The 20,785-nt window shown below is 45.0% G+C and overlaps 1 protein-coding gene across 2 annotated transcripts in view; it reads right to left on the bottom strand.

The window, feature by feature from the left end:
* Nucleotides 1-9,391: 9,391 nt before the first annotated feature.
* Nucleotides 9,392-20,785, bottom strand: part of LOC114705269 (protein FAM122A-like) — a 58,252-nt gene continuing 46,858 nt past the window's right edge. For both annotated transcript variants that reach the window (XM_028887073.2, XM_037199202.1), the window contains exon 10: nt 9,392-9,511. The gene's annotated coding sequence lies outside the window, so the exon portion shown is untranslated. The remainder of the gene's footprint in view (nt 9,512-20,785) is intronic.

The following is a 20,785-nucleotide window of genomic DNA, read 5'->3' as shown; positions in this document are numbered from 1 at the left end:
TATCTTGCAGACAGCTAAATATTTCAGTGGTCAGGGAAAAAAAAAACGGAGCAGTTGTCAAAGTTATTCCCTCTTACCAGTTCCTGTTGACCAAACATGCATCAGACTGCAAACTACAAGTTCTTGCAGAAGAAAACGAAGATTTGCTATAGACCCAAATAATTGGTAAATGCATTTCGAAGGCTGTCAGACCAGTTTGGTATCATACAGGCAGGAAGGGTAGATGGCTGACTGACAGCTGTTTCCAACCAGTTGAAAATTGTGTACAGGGAGACGGATATTTGAAAGGCTTGGATCTGGCTGGCCAATACAATGGGCCTTTGTATTTCTGGGTAGTTTTTTTTTTTTTTTTTTTTTTTTTTTAATATGACTGGAAAAGGTAGAAAAAGTACGGAGTCAGGAGTATACTTCCAGGTTACCAGGAACTCATTACATCTCAGGAACTTCTATCCGCTAATCCTAGAAGGAGATTAGGCTGTTTCCTTCTCTTTCGATGCCTAATGATTTGGGAGGCCTGCATTAGTGGATCAGCATGGCCACTTGGTTTTGCAATGAGCTGATGTGATGATTAATTAGCCTGTAGCAGGAGTCTGATGATGATCTCAGCTCAAAGCCCCAGGGATCTAGTACAGGCAGTCAGCCTTGCAAGCATGCATGCACACACACACACACAGGCACGCACTCACGCACGTACTCACGTACGCACACACGCACACACAGCTGGGTGATGAACTCTGAAAATTGAATTAGATTGGTGATAGGCCACCAATGGATTTCTGACTGAATTTTACAATCAAATAATCTGAACATAATTTATGGTTGGGAAACCACAATCCTACTTTGTTTGAGACATCGGCGTCTCACTAGGTAGTGCACTAGGTAGATATCCCCCTGTCTCTTCAGCAACGGGATTACAAGTGTGTACCATCATGCCTTGTTAGGTATCTCTTACTAAGGAGATAACATTCTGTTGTTGTCCTATTTTTCTTTTGAGATAAGGTCGCATGTGGTCTAAGCCGGCCTTTAACTTGCTGCTCTATATTAAGGATGATCTGGAACTCCTTACCCTCCTGCCTCGGCTTCCCTGGTGCTGAGATTACAGGCGTGAGGCACCACATATAGTTTATGCATTGCTGGAGATGAAACCCAGTCCTGTGTGAATTCTACCCACTATATCCCCAGCCCGGGATCAAATTCCATTTGTAAATTGTATTTATTCTGTATGTGCATAGAGGTCAGAGGCCAACTTGCAGGAATCGGTTCTCTCCTCCCACCATGTGGGGCCTGGGCATGGAAATTTGGTTGTTAGGCTTGGCAGCAAGCACCTTTACTTGCTGAGCCAAACTCTTCATGTATCTTTTTTTTTTTTTTTTGCCATTTAAATGGCTATTAGGTTGATTTGATGCCACATTTTAATTGATTTATTAATATCCCATGGCCTTTTCCTTGTACCTAAAAATATAATGAACAGTGCTAAAATTCAACATAAGAGAAAAAGGACACCAAAGAAACAAACCAAATCTACACAAAGAACCCCTTAAGGTGAAACATGGAAGCCTTTTCAAGAGTTGTGATGCAAGCCGATATTCCCAGAAGCGCTTGGGAGGCTTAAACGGAAGAGCTTTGTTAGTTCGTAGTCTTGCTTACATAGTGAATTCCGGGTGGACTTAGGCTAGAATGAGACTTTGTCTCAGAGACAAACAAAACAAAATAGTGTCAGCTCTTTATGATAAGACGGTACTATCTAAATTGTGTTGGACCTCATTTAAAGCTATCCTGGAATGCATGTGGCCCATGGCCCTCAGGTCAGAGGTGCCTGCAAGAGTTACTTTAGCAGTGTTTTCTTAATGCTGGGGAGATGACTCAGCAGTTAGGCCAAGTTGGGTTCAGTTCCCAGCAACCATATGGTGGCTCACAACCTTCTATAACTCCAGTTCCAGGGGATCTGATATCTTCTTCAGGCCTTTGCAGGCACCAGGCATGCACGTGGTCCACAGATATGCGGACAAAACAACACACACATAAAAATAAGTAAGTGATTAGCCGGGCAGTGGTGGCACATGCCTTTAATCCCAGCACTCGGGAGGCAGAGCCAGGCGGATCTCTGTGAGTTCGAGGCCAGCCTGGGCTACCAAGTGAGTTCCAGGAAAGGTGCAAAGCTACAACAGAGAAACCCTGTCTCGAAAAACCAAAAAAAAAAAAAAAAAAAAAGTAAGTGAAAACTTAAAAATAAATAAAAAGTTCAGGCTGGGTGTGGTGACTAATGCCTTTAATCCCAGCAATCTGGAGGCAGAGGCAGGTGGATCTCTGTGAGTTCAAATCCAGCCTGGTTTACAGAGCGAGTTCCAGGCCAGTCAGGGCCACACAATGAGACTTTGTCTCAAAAAAAAAAAAAATGAATTAAAAATCTAAGAAGCCAAGGATGGAGGGAAAAAAACGAGCACTTACTGTTCTTGGTACAGGACCTGATTGTCTCCCAGCTCCCACAATGGGCAGTTCAAGTTCACAATTGCATATCATTCCAGCTCCATGGAATCCAATACCTTTTTGGGCCTTTTTGGATACCCTTGGTGTGAGCACATTCAGACACACACACACACACACACACACACACACACACACACACACACACACTTAAAAATAAAATAAATCTTTGAAAAAGAGAGCACTGGCAACATTGTATTTTAATAATGCCTTGATCACTGATTTTTCTCTCCCAAACCTTTACACTGATGTCGCGGTTCCCCTTCGACCTCAACGGTTGTCTTCGAGAAGGCAGAAGGGCTGTTGTTGTCTGTCCATACTTTGTAGGTAAGGAAACTGAGGCTAGGAGTGTTCCGATTCCTTGCTCTTCACAGTAGGGCCTCACAGCAAGTAAGGGACAGAGCCGACGCCAACGTGCTAGCCAGGATAGCCCTGCTTTCCCACTCCCTAGAAACTGGAGACCTCACAGGACGAGCCACTCAGAGGGATCCCCCCAAGAAACCAAAGCAGCTGAGAACGTGGGAAGTGACGATAGTTCTGGGAGGCAATGGAGTTCTTCCCAAGGAAGCAGGGAACTGGGCCGGCTGGCCAGGACTGGAAGGCGCTTCGGAGGTAGATAGTAGCCCCTCTGTCTCTGGCCCTGGCTGTGGAGGGAGCCACTAGTCTGAAGCCATTTCTTCTAAAGGGTGCCACATGCTTTGCTGTGTTTGATGTTTAAAGTTATTATGTGTATGGCCACTTTCCCTGCAAGTGTGCCTGTCTGTGCACATGTATGCAGCAGCAGCAAATGCCAGAAGACAGAGTCAGATCCACTGGAACTGGAGGTACAGACAGCTGTGAGCCTCCATGTGGGTGCTAATATCTAACCCAGGTCCTCTGGAAGAGCAGCGGGTCCTCTTAACCACTGAGCCATCTCTCCAGCCCAGGACACCACATCTTACAGGTTCTGAGCCTGGCTTTGTGTATGTACTACTGGTAAGGTAAGGAGACCTTGGAGTTCTTTGCGATGAGAAAGGTGAATTAGGACCAAGTATAAAGATGGTTTTTTTTTTTAATACAACCCAAGAGAGAAGGTAGTGGATACACATTAATCCCAACCATGGAACAGCCAGGACTTCCCTTTGACCTTCTTCTTCCAGCCGTTGCATGACTTGGAGTCCTTTCCTGACGTCATTTCAATGGGCTAGAGTGTCTTGGAGAGATGCTCCACTCACACAAGTCCTTTTGAGGTGCTGTTCCATTTAGATTATCTCAGAGAATGAGCCTTGTAGATACCTATCAGATAGATGACATGCTCACAGTCCACCTTGGAATTCAAGTCATCCCAGGTATCACAGTCAGTCATTCTGGAAACTTCAGTTGCTGGAGGCCAGATTATTTGACCTGTTGTTAAAAGAATTCTGGGATTTCCTGTGAGCCTCCCAGGCTTCCTGAGACTCAAACCTTTCCACTAGGTAGAAGGAATAGAAAAAGGTGATGCTTGTTTGACATAACAGACACTCAAAGATTGCTTGTGCTGAAAACCACCCACTCCGAAACCCACCTTAGTGGATCCCACATCACTCCAGCACTTAGGAAGTAGAGACAGGAGGATCAACAGTTCAAGGTCATCCTTGGCTACATAGTAAGTTCCAGGCCAAACTGGCCTACATGAAATTCAGTTTCAAACAAACAATTCATTCCTCAGAGAGAGTCAAAGGAACCAAATACAGCATAAAAGGCTGACATCTCTGCTTCATTTTGTGTTTATCCCCTTTACTCAGGCCGAAGACACAGTGATAAAGCATTCTCCTGAACCTCCAGCCATCTTGGATTCCAGGAAGAAGAAAAGCTGATAGAACAGGCCCTTTCCCAGTTAGGGGCAATTCCGATGACGAGATCACATAGTTACTGGAGCAGAAGCAATCGTCATATAAGGACCAGATAGCTGCCCTCAAGCCAAGACTGCAATACGAGTTTGCGCACCTTGGAGACCCAGACCTAAGACAAGGATCAACCAGGCTTCAGCTCATTTCCACATGCCTCCTGTCCCACTTCATTTCCTCCTCCAACTGAAAACCCATGCTTTCCCCCCCAAACATGGACTCGGGAAGCACAAGACCCCTTTGCCTAGCCCTCTTTGCAATCCGCCCTGATGAACAGCCTGTCTTTCTTTTGGCCACTTCTTCTCTCTGTGGTTTTCATACTGTGGCTGGTTGGCTGGATCTCGATTTTTTCTGGTGGGGGGACTGCCCAGGCTTTTGTCCCCTCTAAACTCCAGCTACAAGAGGACACTACGTGATGGGGACGTGAGAGTGCAAGAGGTCATCTCCAAAGTTAAGCTAACTAAACATAAGGGTTTGCTAATCGCAGAATGGATAGACAGGAGGACTGTCCTTGCTCTAAACATTAACGGTAAAGTCAATAGCTCTAGAATGACAGTGGAGCGTTTAGGTTGAAAGTCTAGGCACTGCTAACCCCCGAACACTAGCCTTGACCACCCCTCCCCAACATACCAATCCAAGGTGGGAGTGATAGTGAAAAGCAGGGCAAGACTTATTCAGTATGGCCACACTGGAAAAGGAACAAAAGGGGTGGAAAAATCTCCCCCCTTTTGACATGAGATTATGTTCAACCACAGGCAAGGCATATGGATGATTAGGCTGTCCCAGTCGAGGTGTGGTCCTCGTCAACACTGACTCAGTGTCTCAGGTGGCTCTCTTCAGTCTGTCTTCCAAGGTGGTCTGCTAAGCTGTCAGAACTGTGCGAAGTCCCTTCCTGTGAGCACCTGAGTCTCATACTGAACTTGCCCCCAGAGTGAAATCTCAGTTCTGATAGCTAGAGGTGTAAGTGTCTCTCTCCAGAGCATTTCCCCTCTTGACAGGACAGTTGTAATTGGTGTGTGGTTTACAGCTGGCTGTACATTCAGCATGGACATTGCAGAAGGGTTGGGTACATGCCTGAGATTCTGTTCAAACTAGAGATGTTGATCTATTTTCTTGAGTAAATCACCTTTGGGGGCTGTTGGTTTTTGAAACAGGATATCACTGTGCAGCCTGTCCATGCTGGCCCTGAATGGATTACACTCCAGTCTCAGCCCGAGTGCTGGGGTTATAGGTCTGTATTACCACACTCGGAAATTGTACTTTAAAGTATAGAATGGAGAATAAAGTAATAGCAGAGGTTGGGCTAGTGGAGGAGGGTCAGGGAGACTACAGTAGGAAGGGGTGCAGGAGGGAGATCTTTGTGGTGAGGGAGTAGCTCAATAGTTGGATTGCGTTGGTAGGTCCACAAGTCCACACATGTAATAAGATAGGATAGAAGTGGACACACATTGCACCTATGTCAAATGTTCTAGTATATATCCTTTCTAGTATATACTATTGTGTGCAGTATATTTGTTGAGGGAGACTGGGAAAAGGGCAACTTCTTGTAAATCTATACATTATTTCAAGATACAAAGTGAAGAAGAGGGCCCAGGGGGATGGCTCAATGGATAAAATCCTTCCTGTGCAAGCAAGCGTAAGGACTCGAGTGTTCCAGTTTCCAACCCCCGATTCAAAACAAGCATGGTGCCCTACGTGTGTAACCAAAGCAACAGGTAACAAAGAGACACACATAGCTACAGGGAGCTTGCTGGCCAGACACGTTAACCAAAGTGACTCATTCTGGGTCCAGTCACAAGCCCTGTCTCAAGACCTAAGGTGAAAGGCTAGAGGGATGAATCAGCAATTAGAGAGCAGAGGTCCTGAGTTCAGGTCCCAGAAGCCACACTGAGTGCCTCACAGGCTATCGTACGTAACTGCAGCTCCAAGGGATCCAGGGCTCCCTTTTGTGCTCACATATGAACACACATGATTAAAATATAGAAACAGATCTTTAAGGCAAACTGTGCGATTAAGAAGTGATTGCAGAGGAATTTCTTTTCAGTGGCCTACAAAACCCTTCCTTTTCCAATTTCCCCTTTGTGAGAAGTCTTTCCCCCAAATACTCCATAAATTCCTTGCCTCTTTTTGGTGGTGTTATTGTTGAAGCCTGGGCGGATCGTAAACTCAGAGTGCTTCTCCTGCCTCAGTCTCCAAATACTGGGATTACAGGCATGTGCCACCAAGTCTGGCCAGTCCTTGACTCAGTGTATGCTGGGTGGTAGGAGTACCATGGGAGAAACCATGACTTCAAACATGCTAGGCCATGCTCTACCAATGAGCAACATCCACAGCCTCAAACATTGAGATGGAAAATGAAAGTTTGTTTCTAAGTCTGTACTTCTGTTTGTCTGTTTTCTCAACTTGAGGCAACTGAGAATCACCCAGGAAGAGAGTCTCAATGAAGGATTTTCTACATTGAGTAGAATTACAGGCATGTGGAGTGGGGGGGAAGTTGTTTGAATTAATCGGTGTGGGAAGAACCAGCCCACTGTGGGCAGCACCATCCCTGAGCAGGGGATCCTGAACTGTATGAGAGTGGAGAAATTGAGCTGAGTGCAGGCTCATGAACAGTTATGCATTTATTCTTCTTTGCTTTTGACTTGTGGATATGATGTGATCAGATTGCTTCAACTTTCCCACCACAGAGACTTCTCTGCTAGGATGGACTGCAACCGAGAATTGTAAGCTACAACAAACCTGCTTTTCTCTTTGTTGCTTTTTCATTTCATTTGGAGACAGAATCTCACCATGTAGTCCTGGCTGGCCTGAAAGTCACAACATAGACCAGGCTGGCCTTTGCTTCCTGGGTGCTAGACTGAAAGGCATATGCCACCATGCCCTCCTTCAGTTACTGTCTGTGAGGCATTTTTTTTTTTTATCACAGCAACAGAGGCAAAGTAGGACAGAAATTTGAAGCAAGGAAGTGGGGCCCTGGCTGCGATAACCCGGACTGTGTAACATTTTCTTGTGAGAGCTTTGAAGACAGAAATCCGGACAGATATGCAGACTGCAGAGCCCGAGCTCCTGGAGTTTTGGAGAGAAACAAAGACTCTGTCAAGGACAGAGGCTTCTCTCTCTCTCTCTCTCTCTCTCTCTCTCTCTCTCTCTGTGTGTGTGTGTGTGTGTGTGTGTGTGTGTCAGAGAGGAGAGAGAGAGAGAGAGAGAGAGAGAGAGAGAGAGAGAGAGAGAGAGAGGAATGGGGAGAGGCTTAGGCAGTATCTCTCTATATGTCCCTGGCTGTCCTGGAACTCACTCTGTAGAGCAGGCTGGCCTCGAACTCAGAGCCCTCCCTGCCTCTGCCTCCTGAGTGCTGTGTTTAAAGATACGTGCTTCCATGCCTGGAAAGAACAAGGGCTATGTGTGATAATTTGGCCAATGTGGTGTGTGTGCTCACCACGCTAGGGATGAATAAGCAGCTGTAATGATCACAGACCTCAGCATCCCCACAAAGAAGCCTCCAGGGCTGCACTGGGACACTGGGAAAGTGTGGTGTGGTCTCAGAGCCAGCACCCACAAGCTGGGTTACACGGCAAGCCTGCAGTAGAACTCAGCAATGGAAGCACTGTCTGCATGCTGCTGGGTTTGAAGGCATGAAAGATGCAAGATTGAGGAAGTTGTGGAGAACATCTAAGGTCTTGTACCCTGTGACTTGCTCAGAGTCCTTGTGGAGAGAGGCCTTAAGAAGCCTTTGCAAAACTGGGCAGTGGTGGCGCCGCCTTTAATCCCAGCACTTGGGAGGCAGAGGCAGGGTGGATCTCTGTGAGTTCGAGGCCAGCCTGGTCTACAGATCGAGATCCAGGAAAGGCGCAAAGCTACACAGAGAAACCCTGTCTCAAAAAAAAAAAAAAAAAGAACTCAGAATACTGGAGATGATACAGTCAGGTCATAGGATGTTCACTAAGGGTAGTAGAAGGTGTCAGGTGGAGCTGGGCTAAGCCCAAGAGAGAAGCTTGTGCACACGGCAGTTGGTATATATGGAGGGATGGGGCTACCCAAGCCCTTTGGTGACAAGATTAAATTATGAGCCACAGATGCTGGACATTGGACATACAAGATTTGGTATTTTCCTTGCTGAATTATGGTTTTGTTTTGATCTGATCATTCCTTGCATTGCTCCAGCTTTTCATTTTTAAAACAAGAATGATTGCTCTGTGCTATTATATGTTGGAAGTCTATAGCTTATTTTTTTATTTTATAGGAGCTCACAAGTTAAGAGACTTGTGGCTTTTAAAGAGACTTGGGACTTTTAATGTTGGACTGTATTTTATACTATGAGAAAGAGACTCTGGGACCAAAGTGTGGAAGGCTATGGCTTAAAAGTAGTGTATTTGTGTGTTGAGTTGACAAGAGGTGGGGTGTGATAGTTAGCTTAGAATCATCTGGAAAAGGAATCTTGGTTGGCCTGTGGCCATGTCTGTTGGGGGTTGTCTTAATTCAGTTCATTGATTTGGGAAGACTCAGACCACCATAGGTGGCACCACTCCCTAGGCAGGGAATCTTGAATTGCATGAGCGTGTTGTGTGTGTGTGTGTGTGTGTGTGTGTGTGTGTGTGTGTATTCATTTCTCTGTGCTCTCCATTGTGGGTGTGATATGACTAGCTAAAGTTCCTGCCCTAACTTCCCTACAGTGACAGAGTATAACCTGGAATTGTAAGGTAGATTACATACATATATATGGTATGGGTGATTTGCTTACATGTATGTCTGTTCTCTGCTCCTGTGGAGGTCAGAAAGGGATGCTAGATCCCTGGAACTGGAGTTATGAATGGTTGTAAGCCACCACATGGGTGCTGAGAATCTAACCCAGGTCCTCCGGAAGGGTTCATAACCAGCGCTAAGCATCTCTTCAGCCCCTTATCAGAGTATCTTATCACAGCCACAGAAACGAAAGCGGGCCAGTTCTGGAGTGCTTGTATGTTGTGCATGAGGCCTTGTGTTCGGTCCCTAACACCACAAAACCAAACAAAGCCTCTGAACCAGAGGAGAGGGGGAGTCAGAGAATGCATGCAACCCTTCTTTTATTGTAAGCTACGGATCTGCTGTTTTCATTGGAGCTATTCGTTGCTGGAGACATGAACAGACTGGGAAGGTTCGGTATCTGATTAAGACAACTCTTCTCCCTGCATGAAAAGAACACAGAGATGGGTTAAGGTCTTTCAACAACTTCGATGTGAAAAGAAGCATGAGGTAGGAAGAAGACAGGGAGGCCAGGAGGCTGTGAGGCCAGGTCATGGTTCTATGATAACAGGCACCAGGTTACCACGCAATTCGCCTAGAGGTCCCCTGGGCTCAGAGGCAGCTCTGGAGGCAGAGAGATGCATGAGAGACCACCTCCTGAAGTAAAGCCCTTGGAGGAATAGCAGTTCAGCTAGCCTCAGAGGGGGCAGCTGGAGAAGAAGCCAGAAGTCCAAAATGGCCCTACATTACTTCCCCTAGTGCTGTAGAGGGGTAGACGGAGTCTGAGCCTTCCATGGGAACGGGTGCGTGTGCTGTGCAGGCTAAGGACTGGGAACGGGAATATCTGTCACAGGCGTTCGGATTCCAGACACACCCGACACACCTTACAGGGGCCCCATCTTGATCTTCTACATTCCATGTACCTCCCTGAAACGGCGTCAGCACCTTTCTGTAGCTCTTGTAACCCAGAAGCTGGTGAATGTTGTCTAATTCCTATTCTTATTTTAGGTTACGGGTAACCTGAGTAATTCTGCCATTTACTAGCATATGATCTTGGACAAGTTGTCTAAACCACAGTCCCTTAAAATGTTAGTCTTCATTCAACATGAGTCCTGGAGGAAAATTTAGCAACAGTTAAGCGTTTCTGAACGTACAACTGCCAAAATTCCAAACCAGGGGCCTAGGATGCGGCTCCATTGGGAGAGCGCTTGCCTACCATGCACAAAGCCCTGGCTTTGATCCCCAGCATGGTAGAAAACAAGGCACAGGTGGCACTGGCCAGCAATCCCAGCAGTAGGGAGGTAAAAGCAGGAGAATCAGAAGTTCAAAGTCGTCTTTGACTACATAGTAAGTTCGAGGCCAGCCTTGCACGAGACCCTGGCTCAAAAGAAAAACCAGCTTAAAACCAAACAGACAATGAATTTGAGTTGTCTGTCAGCAGTTACCTCTGTTGCCTCAGCAAGTCCCCTGAAGCTTGTTTCTGTGTGTACAAAGGGCATACATGCACTACACATGCTATCTTGCCAGGCTGTACCAGTGACTGCTGCTTGAAACACCTATATGCAAATGAGTGTGTGTGTGTGTGTGTGTGTGTGTGTGTGTGTGTGTGTGTATGCTATGGACTGTTGTGTACTTACTATATACAAAATTTTCTCCTGCTACAGAAAAATAGTCGTTTTGTTTTGTTTTGTTGAGGTAGAGGCCATGTTGCCATGGCTCTTCTGGGGTAGACCAGGCTAGCTTTGAACTCACAGAGATCTGCCTGCCCCTGCCTCCTGAGTGTTGGGATTAAAGGCATGTGCCACCATACCTGGCTGGGCATAACTGTTTAATTGTGAGAAAGCCTTTAAATATATTTATACCATCATACTTCAGCATATAAGCATCATATTAATGCATTTTGGGATTGTATCATGTTAGAATACTTGATTTTTTTCTATTGCTGTTTGAGGGACTGGAGAAACGGTTCACCGGCTAAGAGTGCTTGTTGCTCTTTCACAGGACCAGAGTTCAGTTCCCAGAACCCAGTTAGGTAGCTCCCAACTGACTATAACTCCAGCTCCAGGGAATCCAGTACAATTCTAACTTCTGTGGGCATCTGCTCACACACACACACACACACACACACACACACACACACACACACATTAAATAAACAATAATAAAAAGTGCTGTTTGAGTTACTGACTTGAGGTATATACTTTGAAAAGTTAAATGAATTTTGACTTGGGATTTTGACTTTTAAAAATTAAAACGTTTTGAAAATGTGTGTGTGTGTGTGCGTGTGCATGTGATGTGAATTTGTGGGTTATGTGTATGGACGCTACGGTGCATCTGTGGAGGTCAGAGGACTGCCTGATGGAGTTAGCCCTCCCCTTCCACTCCGTAGATTCTGGGGATTGGACTCAGGTTTCCATGCTTGCGTGGCAACTGCTTTGATCCACTGAGTCATCTTATTGGCCCTGGGATAGAATTTTTCACAACTTCTGAAATGGCCCTAAGCATTCATCTGCCACTTTGCTCTATGTATTTGTGGGAAGCTGTTCTCTCAGGACTGATGATTATAAAGTCAAAATATCTATTACACTGAAGATGCTCTATGCCTTAACATATTAAATATTGAGGCAAAATTTAATTCTTTATGTAAAAATAAACAAAGGCATCCATCTTATCAGTATGCAAATTTGCCATCTTCTTTAATAAATGGTAAAATGATATATTTACCAAGGAATTGTTTAAAACTGTTTATGATTTATTATGGGTAAGTGTTGAATTTGTATACTTATTTTTTATACCTAGGTTCCTGTGAACATTTTTCAGATAAAAAACGAGTCCCACATGGTAAAAGAACAAGAAGCTCTGGTTTAAAATTCTCTGCCCCTCAGTTTGCTTAGATGTTAAATGGGGTAACTCCTGCCCTTATAGGATTGACAAAGTGTTTAGCACCAAATAGTTGCTCACACCTGTTACCATCCTTCTTGCTTTGCTCATTGTTTTTTCTGAATGTTACATCACTCATGGCTCTGGAAGCTTCTGTTCTTTGTCTTCCACTTACCTACATGCTTGTTAATGTGGCCTTGTTGGCAAGGCTAAACACATCTAGTGTTACTGATGGAGACCTGGAACATGCAGGAGCGGATACTGTAGTAGTTAGAATGAAATGTCTCCCATACCCTCATATTCATTCCATGGGAGTTTGAATGCGTAGTCTGCAATTGGTGGCACTGTTTGGGAAGACTTAGGAGGTGTGACCTTATGGGAGGGAGTGTGTCACTGGAGGCAGGCTTTGAGAGTGTAAAGACTTACAGCACTCATTCTCAGTTTGCTCTCTGCTTCCTGCTTGCTGTTTAAGATGTGAGCTCTTAGCTCCAGTCTCCCTGCCTACCTGCCCCATGCTTCCTCACCACGATAGTGATGAGCTCTGTTCCGGTGGGACTGGAAGCCCAAATGAACCCTTCCTTCTATACGTTGCCTTGGTCATTAGTGTTTTATCACAGCAATAGAAGAAGAGCTAACACAGATGCCAATGTTCTACCTCAGACATTCAGAAAGGAACATACTGAATTCTTTTATTTTAATATTGAATTTTTGCTGTTCTAGGAACTGAACCCAAGGCATCCTAGGCAAGCTGTCTATCTCTGATTCATATCTCCACCAACTGACTTAATTCTTTGTTTCCTTAATACACTGTCACAGCAAAAATGTTCATGTGATAAAGCCTGCCGTTTGTCCAAGCATAATTTTAGACAAATTTATATGACTTAGGTAAAACCATAAGCCGGGGAATTTTCAGTATCTTGACAACAATGGCTTCTTGCTGAGCTCAACAGGCACAAGAATCAACTCCAGACTATCATGGTAGAGGTTATCAAATAGAGCACGAGAATCTGAAATGGACCCAGTTACATAAATGCCCCAGTCTCTGCCTTATTGTTTTTGATATGTCATTGCTATGTTGTTCAGAATAGCCTCAAATGTTTTTAATAATTTATTTAATTTTATTTGCATTGGTGTGAGGGTGTCAGATCCCCTGAAACTGGAGTTACAGACAATTTTGAGCTGCCATGTGGGTGCTGGGAATTGAACCTAGGTCCTCTGGAAGAGAAGCCAGTGCTCTTAACTGCTGAGTCATCGGTCCAGTCCCATAGCCTCAAACTTGATATTCTCCTGCCTCACTTCCTGAGTGCTGGGATTACAGCCTAGCTTCTTTTGGCTGTGTATCCAATTTTCTATAAATCCAATGTATTTCAAATTGATATTTTAAATATATAACTTAGGGGGCTGGAGTGATGGCCCAGAAGTTAAGAGTATGTGTTGCTCTTGCAGGGGACCTGAATTTGGTTCCCAGCATCTACACTGGGTAGCTCATAAATGCCTATAAATCCAGCTTCAGGGATCTGATATCTCTGGGACCTGCACTCTTGTGCACATAACACTTCTGACACACATACACATAATTAAAAATAATAAACATAAACCATATATATATATATATATATATATATATATATATATATAACTTTGGGGACTTAGGGTGTGGCTGAGTCACAGAGCATTTATGTGGCATGTATGAGGCTCTGTGTTTGATCCTCAGTACCTAACAGAAACATATACATATGTGTGTAGACACACACATGTATAGTTTTTACATACATATGTGTGTAGACACCCACATATATAGTTTTTATATACATATGTGTGTATCTACACACATGTAGGTTTAATTTTGAGCTGTTAACCATGTGTTTGGTGTACTATGTGTTAGCTATTCAAGCAAGAACATGATATAGTGTGTATCTTTAAGTGGCAGTCCAGGGCAGGAGGGAACATATAAAGGCAAGTACATACCATGTGATTGAGGCCTATGGGAGAGCTTGAGGATGTGTGCTGACCTCAGACTTCTGGGGAAGGGCGTCAGAGCAGCTCTTTACAGAGGATACAAAGAGGGGGCTTGGGCTGGGCACTGTGCACACACCTGTCATCCCAGCACACAGGAGGCAGAGGCAAGGAGGATCTCTGAAAGTTCAAGGGGAGGCTGGGCTGCGCAGTAGGACCCTGTCTCAAAAACAAAACAAAACAAAACCCAGAAGAACTGACCAATAAGAGAGGAGGTTCAGTTGGAGCACTAGTCATTTTTGCTTCTCAGTGAGCGAGTCCCTGAGAGAAGCAATGTAAGACAGGATTTGCATCGGGCACAGTGAGGCAAGCAAGCCGGATCTGTACCACGTGTGAGGGGAGGAGCATGATGCAGAGGTTCTTCACATCATGGTGAGCCAGGGACCAAGGACCAGGCTATCACCTTTAAGGGCCCACCCCTACTGACCTATTTTTGCTAGTTGATGCCACCTCCTGAAATGTCCACAGCCTCCTCCCAAAATAGTGCCACCAGCTGGGAAACAAGCATTCAAAATATGAGCGGGGGGGGGGGGGGGGGGGGGGCACTCCAGACTGAAACCGTTACAGTTAGGAAACCTTGTGAAGCTTTTGGGTGCTGGTGAGACATGCATGCAGAGATGGCTGACAGAGTCGGATATAGGGAAGACACTTGAGCCTGTAGCAGAAGAAACCCACCTGCCCCCTGAGCACAGACACCAAGGCAAAGATTAGTAGGTGTCAGCAGCCAGGATGAGGCCACCCACTATGGCCTCTTAGGTAATAGAAGAAGAGCAGACATAAGCAAACAACTTGAGGTTGAAAGGTTGAACACGAGTGTGCTCACCTATGACCTTTGCTGTGTTGTGTAACTGAATGTCTAAGAGACATCAGTCCCTAGATTGATAAGTATAAGTAACCAAGTTAAAGGAATGGCTACAAATTAGTTAGGGTAGCTAATAATAAACTAGGGTGGAAAGAGAATGTCAAGTGGTCATTAAAACAAAAAATCTAATGAAGTGATTTTTCGAGAACAAGATGAGCTTTGCAAGCAATAAGAATAAGGTAGTAGCCAATTAACACCCAACAGGACAGGGAGAGATTGTCATTAGTAGGAAAAATCCTGAGAACAGTACCAGGCCCCATAATAAAGGGAAATCAGTGAGGTAATGATGCTGTTTCAGAAGTCAATGGGGAATGGGAATTTCCATTCAATTATGGATACAAGATCCAGGATGAGAAAGTACCTGAATGTTCTTAGCAAGAGCCTGATAGTTGTTTTTCCTTTCCTTTTTTTTTTTTTTTAGGTTTTGTTTATTTGTGTGTGTGTGTGTGTGTGTGTGTGTGTGTGTGTGTGTGTGTGTGTGTGTGTATGGTGCCATGGTGCACTTATGGAGGCCAAAGGACAATTTGGGGGAGTAGATTCTCTTCTACCATGTGGGTTCTGGGCAGAGCCCAGATTCACAGGCTTCGCGGCAGGCATCCTTAGCTGCTGGACCATTTTGCTGGCCCTCTTTCATTGTTTTCTCACACTTGGGAGAGAGGGGGAGCAGATCTCAGTAAGCTCCAGGTCAGCTAGGACTAGGCCCTGAGACTCTGTCTCTCCCCAGAGATGTCAATTTTAGTAGAGCATGGCAGGTCACACCTGCTGTCCAAGCACTTGGCAGGCAACTTGGAGGCCACCTTTGAGTCCCAGTCTGGGCTACAGAGTGATACTTTGTCTCAAAAAAAAAAAAGAGCAATTTTATATTTCAAATGAAACTAAATCCCCATATATTCATCACTTAACTTCAACACATGGTCAGTTTCATTTCATCTACACCCTGACCAAATATCCTGGCAAACTGACTGGTGTGAAGCAAAATTCTATTGGAAGTTTTTGTTGTAATTTTATTCTAATGATTTATATCTACAAAGTAGATACAAACTACATACATACTGAAAACTGAGGTTGAGAGATTAAGTTCATATATTTTAAATTACTTTCTCAGCAAGTAATATATTCGCATAGCTCAAAACACAAAAGGTAGGAGAAAGAGAGGAGAGGAAAGGTTATGCATTGGCTCCATGAATCAAAATGTGAGCTCACAAGGCGGATGACCTGAGTTTGATCTTCAGGATCCAGTCCATATAAGGGAAGAAGAAAACCAACTCCCCTAGGTTGTCCTCTAACTTCCACATGTATACCATGGTGTACGCTTCAAAATGTGCATGCTTCACACTCACACACACACACACACACACACACACACACACACACACACACACACAAAAGTAAGTTTTTAAACTTCACAAAAAGACTCAGGAATGACAGTGCTCTAACTCCAGCACTCAAGAGGCAGATGCAGGCAGATCTCTGAGTTTGACTCCTGGGCTAGCCAGGGCTACATAGTATACGCCTGACTTTTTTTTTTTTTAAAGAGTGTGTGTGTAGGAGAGGTCCTGTCTTACCTTTGCCCCCAAGCAAAAGTTCCCAGCGGCAGTTCACTTGCCAACAGCTGTCTTTGGAGAAACCAATATCCATCCATGTTTGTGTCTCCTTCTAGAGCTATTTTATGGCTATAATAATGTCAAGTGCACTGCACACTGTTGACACTCTGCTGTGCCTCGCTCCTCCCATTTACTATACAATGATTCTTTCACACAGCACATGAAATGCATCCTCTTCTACCGCCATACAGCCTTCCACTTTATGGACTCTGACTTAACTCGCTCTGGTTGGGCTTCAGGGTGTTTCTCACGAGACACACTCACAGGCATCACTGCACTGTCTGCCCCCTCACAATCATCCCGCACAAAAGCACACATGGGGGGAGAGAGAGCTCCTTAAGGCAGTGTTCCTGAATGGAAGGGAATGTGTGTAATTCTGACAGATGATCCTAAGTTATCCTCGCTCGGGTAAGTGCTGGCTGAATTCTGTCTATGCTCTTCCATCACATCTTAGCTGCTCCTTCACACTTACTTCCAGAGTCCCATAGTGAACTGCTTCAACATCTCCAGCGCAAAGACACATCTGTGACCTTAGCCTCCTATTGCTGGTCTTTTCTCCTCCCCTCCCCCTGCTCTGTGTCCGTCTCTGTCGCTCTCTCCTGATCTTTGACCTTCACAGCTAGCACTCTGCCTTTCTTTAGCTTCCTATTGCTAGGCTTCTCTCTCTCTCCCCCCACCCTCTCTGTCTCCCCTGCTCTTTGGCCCTCACAGCTAGCACTCTGCCCTTCTTCCCCTCTCTTTTCCCAGAAGCCATTAGTAACCCCCTGGCTTCCCTTCAGCTCCTTCCGATTCCGTTCCATGGCTAGCCATTTTAGCTCTGCCTGTGTTGATCTGCTCAAGTCCCTCTCCCAGCAACCTTTGGCGGCACCTGCTCTGCCAATCCCCAGCCTTGTGAAAACCCTAGCACAGTGCACATTCTCTCCATCACCCTCTCCTAGGCAGCCTGCTATTGCTGGAGAAGGTCAGAAAGTTGGCTCCACTACAAAGCCTGGCCAGCCAGCCCCCGCTGGGCCCCAAGGGCTATGAGGCAGTCCTTTTATATATTGATATCATATTTCTCTCAGTGATTGTTCCAAATCCTTTCCATCTCCTCATATCCCCTACCTGACTCTTGCCTCAGACCCCTCTGTCCAGCACCTAGCTTTGGATTTTAATGCACAGACACAGGTCTTGGGGCGATACTCACATAGTAGATCCTCCTTCGCCTGCGGTCCCCACTTCTCTGCCCACTCAGTCAGGTCTTTCACCTTCCCACCCCCAGCTTCCCTGAAGCCAATACCTCCTGCTCAGGTTGACCCCTTCCACTTACGCCTTTGGCACTGGGTTCCCTTGCCCTCCCCCCCCCCTCAACCCCAGAATCTATCTCCCTTCCCTTTAGGCTAGCTTTTCCTCCTCATTAATTTTTCCCCTCTTGACTTAAGAGCAATTCTATGTGCCATTGTTCCATCTCGCCATCTTACCAGCAGACTTTTCATGTTTGGCAATCTTTACAAGTACACAAGTGTCTCGGCTGCCTCCTGCCTTCACTTCCCCTTCCTGTGTTTGCCACAAAACCAGAAAGCACGCCAGGCCTGTGGTGCTCGTTAGCAGCCTCAGCACTAGTGAGGTGTGCGGGGAGGCTTGAGAGGTGAAGGTCAGCGTGGGCCATGTGGTAAGATCCCATCGCAGAAAAATAATAAGCAGATGAGTAAAGTAGAAGAAAATAGCAAAAGCACAATGACATCATCCAACTGGCAGCATCTTATGTTTTCACACACACACACACACACACACACACACACACACACAATTGGATCATATATGCAAAGCTTATATACATTTTAGAATATTGAAGCCTTGCTATTTATTGTCTGGCCCAAATTAAGAAAATTAACTTCTCTGACTGAGTCGAGTTCCTCTTGTGCAAAAACATAGATTATTATAGTAACTTCTTCACCTGGTTTTATAAGAATTAGATGAGAAAAAAACATATTAAGGTATACGTCACAGTGCCTGACATGTAACAAGTCAAATTAATGTTAGCTACATGGTCTTCCACAGCAAATCCTAGATCTCTACATAATCATGAGTCCTGTCCTTCTCATGCCTAACAGAAGCGTCTAAGCTACTGCAGCAACTCTCCAACACGTACTCACTTGGCACATGGGTAAGCATATGAGTGGGCTGTGGAGTTCTGAAAACACTACAAAAAGCCATGTGTATTTGTGGCTTTGATGGTATCCAGACAATATTTCATTTGTAGCCCAGGCTTTCCTGGAATTCACTATGTACCTCAGGCTAGACTCAAATTCATGGCAATTCTTCTGGCTCAGTTTTCCAAGCACTAGCATAATAGGTGTGAGCCGCACATCATTTTTCTTCTTTCTTCCTCTCTCCCTTCCTCCCCATCCCCCCTCACGTGTGTGTGTGTGTGTGTGTGTGTGTGTGTGTGTGTGTGTGTGTGTGATGCTGGAGGCTAAACTCAGGGCCTCACACATGCTAGTCAAGCACTCTTGTCATGGAACTGTAACCTCAGCCCTGTGGATTTGCAATTTTGATAGACATTGCCAAAATGAGTGAAAGCTATCACGACCTCCTTGCCTCTTTCCTTCCTTGTTTTTAGTCAGGGTCTCATACAGCCAAGGATGGCCTGGAACGCTCTATATATGAGGATAACCTTGAACTTTTGATCTCCTTGTCTCCCTTCCCAAGTGCTGGGATCATAGGCGAGTACCATGCCCAGCTTATTTGGTGATAACTGAATCCCGGGCATGCTCGGCAAGCGCTCTGTCCACTGAGCTCATCCCTGACCCTACCATGATTTCTTTCAATTATGAATTACGGATGGGTGCCTTGGCTGTTTCACCTTTTTTCACTTATACAAGCTCAGGCTGTGAAGCACATTCTCATAACTGAAAATCTGCAAATATCCCTGATTATTTACAGGGCAAGGGAAGATTAGGAGTAAACACAGAGATGGGGTATAAGTGTTGCACGTGGGAAAATGTTAAATTGAGTGACACACAGAGGGGAAGATGGCAAAGGGTGGAGCTGGAAAACAGAGAGGAACCTAATCGTAAAGGACTGTGAAAACCACAGTCAGTCAGCCAGCTGGGTGCCAAGTAATTATTGATCACTTCCTACGGGTCTCACGGTATTTTAGGTATTCTGTTCACTTCCTGGAACAAAACAAGAAGATATTGCTACTGGAGGGGGCTTGCGTTGTAGCAAAGAGAGGCAAACAATCAAAAGGATAGGGGCTGGGTAGATGTTTCAGTGGGAAAATCTCTTACTCTACAAGCATGACGACCTAAGTTTGGATCCCCAGCACTCATGTCAAACAAAAGCTGGGCATGGTGGCAGACACCCGTAGCCCCACTTTTGGGGGTTCTGTGCAGAGACAGGTAGATTCCTGGAGCCTATTGTCCAGCCAGCTTAGTCAAATTGATGATGAGCTTTCCTGTTCATTAAGAGTCCCTGTCTAAAAAAGTTAAGTTGAGAGCAATTAACGTGACACCTGATACGAGCTTCCGGCTTCCACCTGCACAGGGAGGGACTGACACAAGTTTGAGGCCAGCTCTCCATAGAGTTCCAGCCAAGTTTGGAGTGGAGGATGAGACCCTGTCTCAAAACAAACAGAACAAACATACACTAACTACGGTAACAAAACCAAACAAAACCAAATGGGAATAGAGACAGGGATAAAAGTGCAGCCAGGCAAATAGTAATTTGCAGAAGTAATTTTTTATAATTTACAGTAGTAAATACAGTACTATTTACTACTAATATCCCTATTAGGATCATTGTGAAATTTCACCTTATTATAGTGTGTGTTGGGGGGGGCGGTGCTGGGACTCAAGAAAGGACCTTGTCTATGTTAGGCAAGTCTGTATTACTGAGCAATAACCATAATGAGCTTATTTTGTAAGAAGGACACAAATAATGATTTTCCTTACATTTATCACCATCTCTAACATATTTACATGTGACCTGATACCCAGTACCTAATGATTTCAATTCCCTACTGTAATTTATTTTAAGGAGAATGTCCCAACACTCACATGAATGAAAACCTAGTATTATAAGCCATAAAGGTCTAGGAAGGGACACTAGGAGAGATACTTAGCAGCTGTCTGTTTTCTTCCTTTCAGATCCCACTTTGTAAATCACAAATGCTTCCTAAATTGCATGCTTATTATTTCTCGGGCAGCCCACTGTTTTATACACAGAAGATGAATCCCTCTTTACAATAACCCCACAAAATAGGTAACATCATTGCATTGTTCCCATTTTCTTAGGAAGAAACTGGGGTTGTCTTTCACCTTCCTCTGCCACTGTTTCCAGCAGACAAATAGAAACAGTAATGGGGACCTAGG

This window comes from Peromyscus leucopus, chromosome X (assembly GCF_004664715.2).
Source record: "Peromyscus leucopus breed LL Stock chromosome X, UCI_PerLeu_2.1, whole genome shotgun sequence".
NCBI classification, from domain to species: Eukaryota; Metazoa; Chordata; class Mammalia; order Rodentia; family Cricetidae; genus Peromyscus; species Peromyscus leucopus.
Note: the sequence above shows the minus strand (reverse complement) of the source record. Positions and strands in the feature narration are given on the sequence as shown.